Here is a 14,167-nt window from a genome sequence, read left to right as displayed (position 1 = left end):
TTTACAAAGTGGGGTATTGACTTTACTACTTGTAATCTACCTTCAGTGGCGAATCACAAGTACATTATAGTGGTCGTAGACTACTTTACGAAGTGGGCTAAGGCCATGCCTACTTATCAAAATGATAGTGAGATAACAACATTATTCCTCTTCAATCAAATTATTTCATGGTTTGGTATCCCGAGAGAGATTGTCACTGATCATGGCAGTCACTTCTAGAACCAACTGATGTTTGAATTGGTTCTTAAGTTGGGCTTTCGGCAAGAGCATTCATCTCCGTATTATCCTCAGGACAATGGAAAGTCGAAGCCATGAATAAGTCCCTCAAGACGATCCTGCAAAGCACAATTGAAAAAAATCTCTCCAATTGGCATATCATGTTGTATCCGGCTGTCTAGGCGTACCAAGCCTCATTAAAGACTACCACCGGTTTTACATCTTTTTAGTTAGTTTATGGGCTAGAATCTATTTTTGTTGTTGAGTGTGAAATTCCAACCCTTAGGCTAGCTGTTGAGCTCCTTCCAGAGACCTCTAGTCTCGAAGAGCGCTTCCTTCATTTGGAACATCTCAATGAGCAACGTCGAGATGCCACCATAATCAATGAGGCTTATAAGAAAAGGGTTAAAACTCAATACGATAAGGCTATCCGTCCTTGAGTCTTTTCTGAAGGTGACCTTGTCTTGGTCTATGATCAAGATAAAGACACCTTAGGGGCAGGCAAATTCAAATATATGTGGTATGGTCCCTTTATAATGAAATTAGTTTTAGAAAAAGGGGCTTATGAATTAATCGGTTTTGAAGGGAACTAGTTGGCGGAGCCCCGAAATGGGCTCTACCTCAAGAAGTACTTTGCTTAGGCTATGACCGAGCAATGGCTTCTTTGTATATTTTGTATTTTTATACATATTTTATCGGGAGTTTTTGTGATATCGACACTTTTTTTATCTGCTTTCGTAGGTGTTGATGGATGACTTGGTCTATTTTGGATTCACCGATGGTGCTATTCGGCACACTCAGAATCTCTCTTCCGCAGCTTGGGTGATTTATTATCCATTTTGTCATTTGATAGTGTCAAGGGGAGAATGTATTGGTTCTGCATCAAATAATATTGCCAAATATACTGCCATCATTAATTTGCTATCCGAAGCTATTTCTCATGGAATTGATTCGTTGGTAGTGTATCTTGACTCACAACTAGTAGTGTCACAATTGAATAACATTTATCGGGTTCGAGATCCTTATTTATATCACCAATTTTTTAGAGTGAGGATATTGCAAAGGTAATTTGTTTATATTAATTATTTGCACATTCCACGATCTGAAAATTCATTAACGGATTCTATTGCTAATCAAGCATTAGATTGGCATATCATTCATTCATCAAGATAAAAAGAACATCAAAAATTTCAAACTGTATATATATATATATATATATCATAAAATTGCCCATGTGTACATAAAGTGTTTGAAAAATATATACAAAATCACGACTAAATGCCTGTAATCATGTCCAATCTATCTATCGATCCAGCTCAAGATGAGAAGCTAAGAAAGTGACCACTGCGTTGGCCACACACCAAAAGATGTGAACCCAATCTCGTGGTACTCCTACCATGCGGCGCTGCATCTCCTTAGGTAGGTCCTCTATGGCCACCATCAGTACCCAGTGAGTCAATCTCACCAAGTTTCTTTGGACTGCATATAAGACCCTCTCTATCTCAACAGCCACCTCTTCAGCACCTTTTCTGTGATGCCTATGCTGCAGAAATCCATCTGGTCATACCGGACCCACATATGGAGCATGATCAGTATGTCAGTATTTTAATCCCATAAAAAATATCTCTAAGTTCATTTTCATATTTAAAAAACACAAACAAAATCTTAAAATTGATAAAACATAAAAGATGGTTACCTTTCTCTCCCCATGTTGCGTTTGGTGGCAGCACCTGAATCTCCTCTGAAATCCATGCCAACATAGGGATAGTCATCCATAGCGATGACTTGTTGTTCCCACCAGGAGAAGAACTCATCATTGAAATCAGTCTTTGATACGTCCCCGCCTCCAAGGCGTTTCATCAGGTCGGCCTACCTACCCATCCGAGGATCTCTGGGGCTACTGATAGAGACTGATACTCTGGGACACAACCCAGGAACCCTCTTGAAAAAGGAGCATAAAATGGTCCCATATCCAAAATTTATGGTTTTCCCTTTCTAAATGGAGGACAACTGAATGGAAAATTTTAGGGGAGAATATTCGCCCTTGGGCTAAATTAATGGATTTTATCTTTTTATTGGGCGAATATTTAGTATCATAGTACATTGTTATAAATCGCCTCAAATTTACTTTATAAAAAAATTATGTATGGAGGTAAACCCACCTTATTTTAAGGGAGAGGGTAAAAAAAGTAAATTTATCCCTTGAAATTAGGAGTTACAATCTTCCATTCACCCTCATTTTCAAGAAAATGTATTTATGATAGTTATAAATAAAAATATGAATACAGTGGAGGTATGGTAAATAAATAAAACATTTTTTATATTTACTCCATATGTCACCTTATATTTATGAACACATAAAAATATAAATAAACTATAAGTATGGTAAATAGATAAAACCTCTTTCTATATTTAGTCCATAACCCTCTTTCTATTTAAGAAGGCTCAAAAAAGAGGTTTTATTTAATTGAATCCTATGGGCCAAAGACCATATTTATAAAACAGGTATGGTAAATTAATAAAAATATAAATAAACGAGAGGTATGGTAAATAAACAAAATATTTTTTATATTTATTCCATAGGCCACTTTATATTTACGAACACTCAAAAATTGTGTTATATTTAAGTGAAGCCTATGGGCCAAATAGCATGGGCAAATTATTATTAATACCATGCAAAAAAACATTATTAACCCTAATATTAGTATTAATAAAAATAAAGATGGCACATGGTATTGACCCATGGTATTCACATGGAGTGAAACCTATTTAAAGGGGGGAATTAAACTAGCATAGATCCATCTTTACTTTGGATCAAATATTGTAATATGCAAACTAACATAGAGTGAAAAAATATCTGATCCCTCTCGCGGCTTGCTAGATCAAGAGTAAAAATGGATCTTGTACTTTAATGTCACTTAAACATTTTAACTTGGTTAAAATAAAAAAATAAAATAAAAATCAATTATTAATTTTATTAACTTTTATAAATTACTAATAGTAGTTTTTAAGCTCCAAGTTTATGATAACGCATGGTATTGACACATGGTAATACCATGGTATTCATGTGAGCATAGACTATTTAAAGGGGAAATTTTATCAGCTTAGATCCATATTAATTCTAGGTCTACCAAGTGCTGGGAGGGATAAATAGATTTCATCCCTCTAAGGGTGGTAGATGTGGAGTCAAGATGGATATAGGTTGGTTTTTATGATAATGAAGATATTAAATAAACTTAGGAAATTATATTGTAAAAAATAGCTTAAGGTGAATGGTTAAAGCTACATTTAGTCACTTCACAAAATTTAGTAAAAAGTACCGATATCTCCATTAATATTGGTTTTTCTGATTTAACAAAAAGAAATTCAAAACAATGAAATCTTAACTCTTTCCGCATCACCCTTGCAAAAGAGAGATAGTCACTGCCCTGATTTCCCACCATTTTTCAAACATTCTCAATATGATATCTTCATGAAAATTTTAAGGTATTGATCTTGGATTAGTTGTTTGAAAAATATGTTGGTTTGTACAAACTTTCATCTTCTCTGCTATTCTTAGTTTGTCGTAATGATTTGTAGGGGTTGGGTCGCTGCACCATATTGTCCTAAAAGGCAGAGATTGTGCACCAAAAAGGAAATTAATCCACATGTTACAACGCTGTAAAAAATGGTATGAACGTAATGAATTATGATAATAACAAATTTAGATTGGGATCGACGTAATTAAATTTTATTATTTAATTGAAGATTTCCAATTAAAATAATAATAAATCTACATTTATATATTTATATATTGATTGGAAGGCTTCTAACAATGGTCACATATTTCCATAAGATCCCCTTCAGGCCTTTGGGATACCTACCACTTCATTATATTATATAGTTGGGGGTTCCATTAGATCCCCTTTAGGCCTTTGGGATACCTACTATTTCGTTATATTATATAGGTGGGGCTTGCTACTTATTGGTGTGTTGGGGTAAACAAACTTAATGTGTTTTTTTTTTTTTTTATCTCGCAGTTGGAGTCTATGGAATAAAAAAGAAATTTGATAGCTTGGCAAAAGTGGTAGCTTGACAAAAGTGGTAGAGAAAACATTAATCTCTCCTACCATAACAAACATGGCCACTAAATCTTGCAACATTGTTTGTAAGAAGTGAAAATTATGTTTCTTTTTTCCAAACATGTATGTTAGTATATTACAGTTTAATGAATATGTTTTATTATTATCATATATGTTTTCATACTTTAACAAAACATTCGCCAAGACTTCACAATGTTTTATTATTCAGTGAAAGATTTGCCATGACTTTACAAGATAATATAATCTGGTGAGAGATTCACCAATATATATATATATATATATATATATATATATATATATATATATATATATACATATTATATTAGTGATAAAAATAGCCTCCCATTTTTCCTATGTATCATGGGGATTCACCCATTTATTATACATATAAATTTATGGTGGTTCTTAAAATTTTACCTGGACAATTGGCTCTTCATATTGGTAAGAAGAGGTTTACACCAATCAAAAACAATGGTGAGACACTCCACGACCAACCTCATGGATACTCGTGATGTTTGGTGCAATGAGGCTGACCCGTTTATCTTGGCTATGGTGAACATTAAGATCCTCAGGGACAAGCTCTCCACATGTTTTATTGGAATCGGGATTCCAATTTTTTTTGGATGCCTAAGACAGTATATATGTACATAGTCTTCCACTGAAAGACTGCCTCATGTCCAACAAGTCGAATGTACAACTTCTCCTCTCCGGGAGAGGCCAGTGGTTAAGTAAATATCCTCTACCTCTATCCTCAAAGGCATTTTATCAATCATAAATGAATCATCTTCAATACTCCAATAGTGGATTAGCATTTCAAGAAAATGAGTGTTGGCCTTCATATTGGGCATTTTGAAAAATTTCAACAAGCCACATCCCCTCAATGCATCTAAGGCCTGCTGATCATTCATAACTTCGTTATTAATGGTAGTATGCTCCCTCTCTCCATGTGATTGTTATCCTGAAAGAAAATTAAGTTTCAACCATTAGATTTTTGTGTTGAAATTTCAAACCGCGTATACGCGGGTCCCTTTCACACACAGTCACATGTAAGGCCTTTGTATACATGGGTCTATAATATCCAACCCATGCATATGCCGCGTTGAAATTTTTAACATAAATTCCTACTGTCAAACCTCAATAAAAAAAATTTCTAAAAACAATCATAACGTAATGCAAGCTTGAATTGGGGGTTACCTGATGATTTTGATCCAATTTGAATGTTCCAATTCTTTGGGAGGCAAGTTTTCTCTTTTTCCTCCACATCTTTTTCTCTCAACACAAATGGTACAAATGGTGAGTCAAAAGGTCATTTTATAGCTTTGAAAATGTCAAATTTTTTAAAAACTTGATTTTTTTTCATCTCATGAATCTTTTAACTTGTGAGTTTGGATTGTCGGGAATAGGTTGTTTTTTAAGGACATTTTGGATGCTTCTTCAGAAATTTCACATCGGTTCCATGACTGCTAACCCATCATGGTAGGTATCATTTACTCATTGGCATATAGGTTAGAGAAACCATTTTTTCTATTGCATTTTGCATACTAGCCTCCATTTGTTGATACACTTGCCATAGGGTTGATGCCATCGTGTTATGGTTAGTAAACCATGTTCACTCGCTGATTTTTCAATTATGACATGATGGTAGAGCCATGCTTTACATGGGCATCATAGTTAGCACCTCACTGACATTGGTTGCCCATGTTGTTTTATTGAGTAGGTTGGGGAGTACTCTCTAGTCCCGCCATGACTTGTGTGCCGAAGACTCATTCCCCTTTGCTTCTTCGCTTCATTCTGGCCTTATTCCTTAGAGGCTCCTTTGTGTTGAGTTGTACTACTGCATTACATTTTGATCATTTGCACCTTTTTGCCTTGAGCCAACTTCACTTGGACTCATGTTTAAGCCACTTTTTGACCATGTCTTCTGCAAAATCAAACTTGCAATCCCTTAGCTTCTGCAACTTAACACAACCTCTGACCTGTGGAAGGAACATCCATTTGAGTGTTCTTGACCAGCTTTGCCTCCTTGCATTGAGCATAGGATTGTTCCCATCCTAGGAACTAGATCATTTGTTTCACTGGCACTCGTTCTTTCCATTGTACTATAGCATTCTTTTATTCTTTTTCCAGCTTAAAGATAAAGATAAAAAATTATATGTTCCAAAAAGAGAGGGAACGGGAAAACATTTTCATATATTGTTGGCAGCTACAGTCAGTCGTGTCACCCTTGAACAAAGCACTCACAAGAAAGTCTCTCCTCCATTTGGGCTGGACTTAGTTTGACTTAGGTACGCCTTAACCTTGTTATTGAGTCAGTTTTTCTCTGATTGGTTATCTCTTCCAATCATATGGAGAGTTCGTTCATGCCTCCTGCATGACGAACTTATATACAGTTATCATATGATGCCATATAGTCATCATTGAGTCGTGATTTTGTTCAAGGGAAGTAAGCCTGAGTCGGCCTCTTTGCAGTTTCTCTTGAACTATTTTTCAGTCAACCATCCTTGGTTGTCAATGTCTTGTTTGTCATCACATCATTTATATTGATCCTTTACTCATGCCAGTTTGAGAAGGTCTCCATTAACTTCTTTCTGGCGAGTCTTGTCCTTATCGACGATGACCTATTGCTCTGAGGGTAGGCCTAGAGCTGCAACCTAGCCTTATTTTCATTATTGATAGGTCACCTTGTGCTTAGCATCGATCAGTGTCACGGGTCTTTGACTGGGTGGTTTCCCTTGTGTTCGACATCAACTTTCATTATCACACATTGGGATTTGTGCAGTGCGTTGGTTTCCATTTGACCGTATTGGTGGATTCTTTACCTCTGTGTTAGCTTTCATTATTGGTTAATTCATATGGTTTCTATCGTGTGCTAGCTACATCTTGTGTACGCCAGAAGCGTGCTTCGGTTGGGTTACTACATCTTTTTTCATCCGATTCCTTCAACATTATTTGCCTACGGGTTACACTTGCGCTAGATTAATGAAGGATGCCTTAATGCCTTCCTTTTAGTGGATATTTTTCCTATCGACTATGACTGATTACTCTGGGGAAAAGATTTAGAGTCCATTTGGCACTACCTTGGGGTTTTCATTCATCAGTGGCAGATCCTTCGCTATCGATAGTGGGAAACCATCATTTTCCCCTGATTGGTAGATTCTTCCAAGTGTTCGACCTCAGCTCATTTTTTCGAACTTCTTAGATTGTATTGGATACCTTGACTCTCATTATCATTATGAGTGAGTAGTCTCACGTTTGTTAACGGTATACATCAACGACCAGTAATCAAATGATTTCTCACATAGTTGACTTCAGATCATTTATTCCCATTTTGTAGAAATATACCACGGCGGTCGGTGAAGACCTCAGGTTGCATCAACATTCTTTGGTTCACTTGTCAGTTGCTCCTGTTGCTGCTAGTTGACACCATTCCACATTATATATTGTAGTCTTTCACAACGACATTCTATATGCTGGCATCCGAGTTGCGATGTAGTATCATCTTATTCCATCATGTTCATTTGGTACTATTGGGATTATTTTTTTGACATCAGTGATCAGCTTCATCTTACAGCTTCATTGATCATCTTCTTATATGTGATATTGAGACATGTACTTGTTTGATCACGATTAGATGATCCATTGTGTACTTTCAGTTCTTTATACTTGTATACATAGTGGATCTTCTTGTACTTGATATGAAGATATGCTTTACTTTCTTTGAGCATGGGTATGCCCATATCAGATAGCTATTTCTTTCTGATCTTCTTTTTGACGTCTTGGTAGGTTGAAATCCGGTGAAGTCCTTCTCAGTTTTTGACAGGTATCCTTTCCATACACTTAATACGTTTCGGCCATCATGTACCCCTTCTGACCTATTCTATTAGGGGGCATCTGTTATAGCTCCAAATATCACCCTTGGTATTTTTGATGCTTGGTTTATGGCCTAGGGCAACCCCTCCTTCTAGACTTGGTCCAAATATTTTAAAAAACAATGTTTTACTTCCTGTATGCTACTTTTCCCTATGATAAAAGCATGTACACGCCGGTTAGTCTATACCCAACCGCGTATATGTGTTAGAACACTTAAAAAAATTAAATTTCCTTAATTATGGGCCGAGATCACGGGTTTTATTTGTTGATTACCTCCTAGTGCCTATGGCCCAACTGTTCCCAACTGTTTCCCAAATAAAAAACTAATTTGGGAGAAGTATAAAAAGACTTCAATGGGAAGGCCTTAAGGAGGAGAAAATTGATAGAATTACTATACTAAGATTATCCCCTGATCAAGTCTGAAGTATCCCTGTGCTTCAAGCACTTCCCCAAGTTTAGGAAACCCTTGTTTCCTTGAGTGTTGATATTCTCCCACTTTCTTGAGATATCATGGTATTGGTTATGGAAGGAGGTTGTTGAAGACTGGGACTAGATGGACCTTGAGGATGGTTCTGCTTGGAGTCGGAAGAGGAAGACTCAGGTGAATTCTTTCCATGTTTGTTACAGTTTTCTACAATAAAAGAAACATTGTCTTGTTCCTGAGATCAAATTTGTTTATGTATCAGATGTTATTGTTATGGTTTATATATGAATGAATATTTTGATGTATAACTAACCATTTACTTATATGATATAAAGTTGATTTCACTAAAATGCTTTATCTATATGCTGCTATATATATTCGAATTGGTTGATGTGCAGATTCAAAGATCATTAGGAGTTTCAGAGGGTTTGAACCTTGGCTGGAACTACCCAAACGAAGGACATCCGATATGTTCATCCTTGAATAGTTCGTTTACTTAAGCATGTTGCCTAAGTTGTATGCATGTTTCTTGCTGTAGATTACTCCTCCTTTGTTAGGGTTCTGATCCAAAGCCCTATGGGACTTATTCCCTTAATAGGTGCAAGATTAGAGCCTTGTGATGCCTTGAAGCTTGTATGCCCCAATGACAGGTTATCTCACTAGCAGCAATGGGGAATCACTATGGCTCCTTGACTGTTGGATCTTACATGGGGGTTTGACATCATCACATTAACTCACACCCAATGGGATGCATCAGGGTACCTTGATCCTCGCTCTCATTAAAGGTGAAGGGCCTAACATTGGTTAACAACTGACCTCAATGGCTGGTAATCCAATGACCACATTGTACATTTGACATCAAGACATTTTATTCATTTGCAGTGGACTGTACACAAGTGAGGGAGAAGTGTTACTCGGTGGTTCGAATTCTTGCAGAAGTTTCGAAAGTCGTGGCTCGATTTTCTAGAAGATTCAACAGTATGGTTCCATTTCCTGCAAAAAAATTCAGTAGTCCTGGTTCCATTTGCTATAGCGAAACACGCATTAATTTAAAATTATTTAAAAGTACCGACATATTTTTTATACTAGTCGATGTCATGAATTGTGAAATCATATATATGATTTAATTATTAGGTGGGTTATCATCTCAAGGAAATGCATGCGTCATCCAAAGTACTAGACCGTTCGAAGGTATAAGGTAAATTACAGCTGGCGACATGAATCTCGAGGTAAAAGGTAATTAATGATTTTATTTTTAATTATTTGTATGATTTTTTAGCTATGGTCACCCTTGTGAAAAACACAGCCGTAATCTAGTATATTATGACTCCATCTCCTCGCCTGATAGCCATTATTCTGACACGACCATTATACGTACTCCCCATATCTTCATGCAGGTCCGATCATGATGATAATCATGATCATGACCCACCTTTCGAAATTCCTGTGCTTTGCGATCACCTTCTATAATAAGCCCTCCCTTGTCACATGAGTTTGTTACAAGCTTAAGTCGATACTTTGAAAGAATTTCATATGCCCTATCCACTAGTCATTCTCCATGTCGAAACTAATGGCCCTATTCGCTTTGAGCTGGAAGGGCCTGAATTGCTGGAGGCTGACCCTCACAGTAAGGCAAGATTGGAAAGAACGGGGTGGCTACCATTTTTCCAGCGACTGAATGGCCATAACTCCGAGGTGACAAAATCTTTCACCCTGAAGTTGAACGATGATAAGGCTCATGTTGGGGATGTTCAATTTAGGTTGACTGATGGTTTGGTAGTGCGAGCATGCGGGATTTCATAGTTGGGAGAACGTTGGTTCAAGAACCAACATTTCAACAAGAATTTATGCACACTATTCCTCTGTAAAGAGAATTCGTACCTCGACTGGATTAAAGGGATCTCGCAGGAGTTCTTGAAGAGTAAGTACCAGAACTCATTATTTTTCCTACAGAAATACATCACGTGTGAAGGTCACTTCAAGCTTGCATTCTTGTTTCATATTCGACTCCTCACCCGTTTCCATGACAAGAAGTTAAATTTTCCTTATTACTTGAGGATGTCGCTGATGAAGATGTCGATGACTTCCAAGGAAATGGGGGCCAATTTAGAGGAAAGTCTCTACCACCATGGGTTGGTGAAAATAATCTTGGTGGAGGTTTTGAAAGATATAAAGCATACATGGGTGGAGTTCTTAGCCAAAAACTATTTTTCAGAGGATGAGGATTCTGATTCCTCAAATTCTATGGAGGAAGCACTAATAGATAAACTAGAGAAAACACTGTAGAATCGTGGGCTACAAATAAAAGGGAAATAAGAGGAAAAAAATTATGACCCTTTAGAGTCTACATCAGAAAAACAGTGGAAAAAGGTAAGAAAAAGTCACAGACTCAGAAGTCACTAATAAAGAAGGAAAAGAAAGATGGCCTTAGCTCTCCGAAGCCCACTAAGAAGAAACCCGAAGAAAGGCCAAAGAAGAAGAAGAAGCCTCAGACACTCAGGCTACCAATGAAGGAAGAAGAAAGGGATGAGGAGGTGGTGGTGGGAGAGGAGATTGTGGACAAAAATCCCAAGTCAAAGAAGGGTACTTCCATCTGGGAAAAAATATTTACTAGAAGCTAGGCTATTCAGCTAGCAATAAAAGATACTGTGGATGCAAAAGTATTTCCCGAGACACAGATTAAGTAGAAGGAGAAACACCACGACCCACCCAAAGATAAAGAGAAGATTGAGTCAGCTGAGTTTACTAGTGAGGAAGCGTTGTCCATTTAGGACTCCCCACTGCATGGAAGTGGGAATAACATAGAAGAGGAAAAACAAGTAGAGGAGCACCTCAGGTCCCCTAAATCTTGCCAAGGACATTAGGGAGGGGATGTAATCCCTTAGAAGAGACAATCTCTGCAATAATTGGAAGAAATCATCACTGAGCTCACCATTTCGGAGAAAGCTTTGAGAAAGGAAAATGAGAACTTGAAGGAGAATACCCTATGTATCCAAAAGGAGCATGAAGAGTGGGTCCAGAAAATGCCTTGAATTATGAAAAAGAAGCAGGCTATGATCGATCATCTGAAAGACAAGAACAAACTGTACAAGGGTCAAATTCCTATAGAATCTAGCGGTAACCAGTTGAACCAGTTGGCGGAGGTAGCAGATTAGTTGGCTACAGTAGATGTAGCTTAGGATAAGGAATGATTCCCCTTTTCTTTTTGGGGAGATGCAACAATTTTGCTTGCATAAGGGGCATGCAAAGACTTAGGTGTGGGGGAGATGTTGGGGCTTGGTTTTGCCCAATTTTGACACCTTTTTCTATACTTTCCCTCTCACATTTTGGCTATCTTTAATCCCTACTATGCCTATCTCGGTTATAATACTTGTGTTTTTGCCAAAAGGGTGTCATACACTGAAGGTATGCAAATTAATATTAAAAATTTTCTTTTACCTTAACGTTGAGTATTCTTTAGCTAGCTATTCGTTATTTTATTACCATGCCAACTAATCTCAAGTTCCTCTATTCCCTGTCGTCATGGATTCCCTGTAACTACGCGGATTTCCTGCAGCAACATTAGTGGTTAGCCATATTCCATGGATATCTAAGTCCAATGGTAACATGGGTTTTGCTAGAGATATATCACATATGGCTACTATCCTATTGGCCTTCTCAGATATGCCAACAACACTGCTTAGATTCAAAAGTCTTCTCTCGTTGGCGGCTTGGAGGAACAACTACAACCATGTAATACAAGAACAAGTTTTTGTCTAATCCATGCTTTCAGAACTAATTAGGAAATCAATAAAATGGATTAGGAAGACCTCCCATTGTGAATCAAACTCCTGTCTTCACGCGTCATACTCTGCACGCATTAACATTAATGTAGTCTTTCATTCTAGTTACCGTGAACTTGGTAAAAATAATAATCTGAAAATGTAGAGGATAACATTCATAGAAGAAGAACAAACATTAATTACCTTTAGAACATTATGGGAACATAGCCACGCTTTAAAATGACAATTTGTCAAAAAGAAGGTTGAGCCATGTCGAAGTGTTGGAGAGGTGGATTGCATGACAATTCTTAACAACAAGTCACTGTTGGCTTAGTGCATGGAAATATTAACATAGATGGCAAGAGCTAACCAGGCTACCATAGGACATTAAATTCCCGTATGGCAGGCTGGCTATAGCATGGATGTCAATGGGGGTCATGGAGCATGCATCGGATTTCCGGCGAAGCAAACCATCGTTCCCGGGAACGCGGGACCCGCCATCCACGTGCTCGCACCGGGACCCATTTTCAAATGACCACCTTCCCTCGCGCCCAAAACATAATTTATATTTTCGAACGTGCATTCCCGGTTCCCACCTGTACTGCATATCCTTTGCAACCTGCTCTGCGCCTGCTCTACACATCCGCTGCAACCATCCGCTGCATCCTCTGCACTGGAGTCTGCGCAACATCTGCACCCAGCTCGTAGGCAATCCCGGGCGTGAGGTATCTTTACAGTCAACATCTCACATTCCGAATTAAAGCGCTAAGATTTTGTAGTTGATAACTTAATACAAAAGCCTGTACAGTGACAACTAAAATCTGACAGAGCTGGTTTTTATTTATATACAAGATAAAATCGCTAAAAATTTGGGAATCTCCCTCAACTGTCAAATTACAGGACCATGAATAACAAACACATCTGCCTCAAACACTTTGTAAAACCTGAAGCCTAATGAACCTAATTCAGAATTTATCCAAATCTAAAATTGAACAATCATCCTTCTGCGCAATATAATGGACTAACATTATTCAAACAGAAATGAGGGTTTCTGGTTCCAATCTAAAAACATTGATAATCTTCTAGGCTTGAAAGTTAGAGAATAAATCATAATGCAGGGGATAAAATCGTTCATTCCAATTAAAGGATTGAAGATGTTGTACAACTCAGTCAAATATAACTCTGTGGAGAAGTAGAGAAGCTTACAAAGAAACAATTGTGGCATTTTGCAACATCCCAGTACATTTGACACCAATCCATGCCAGTAAGCATGGTTCTCTTCCAACCTAGTTCCTCAAAATCGGTGGATCTCCAACAACACTTTTAAATGCAAGTAGGGCTTCAGCTAAAATTGGAAGGAAAAGAGAAGAAAGTTAGGGTTCTGTTCGGAGAGATTGTCAACACTTCCTTGCAACCCCCAGATCAATAAAAAGAGCACAACCAACTAAATCTGCCAAGCATCACTGAGATCATACAGTGTTGAAGATGATCCTAATTCAAAACAACAAAAAGCACAGACGGTTTGAAGAAATGAAGATTATAGAACAACATTTCAACTTAAACCCAAAGATTATATTGGGGTCTTGTTTCTCTCTAAATTTGTTCCGTATCATAGAGAATAGCACGTTTCCCTACATGAAAGAGCTTACTGCTCATATTCTAGCATAATACCTAGTAAACTACCATGCATGCATTCCTAGAATTGAAACATGAAAGAGCACAACTAACTAAAGCCACCAAACATCACTGAGATCACACAACATTGAAGACAATCCTAATTCAAAACAACGAAAAGCACATACATTTTGAAGAAA

This window comes from Pinus tabuliformis, chromosome 5_1, assembly GCF_031772625.1.
Source record: "Pinus tabuliformis cultivar Carrire ecotype Pingquan chromosome 5_1, CPIR1, whole genome shotgun sequence".
NCBI lineage: Eukaryota > Viridiplantae > Streptophyta > Pinopsida > Pinales > Pinaceae > Pinus > Pinus tabuliformis.
This window is presented reverse-complemented; position numbering follows the sequence as displayed.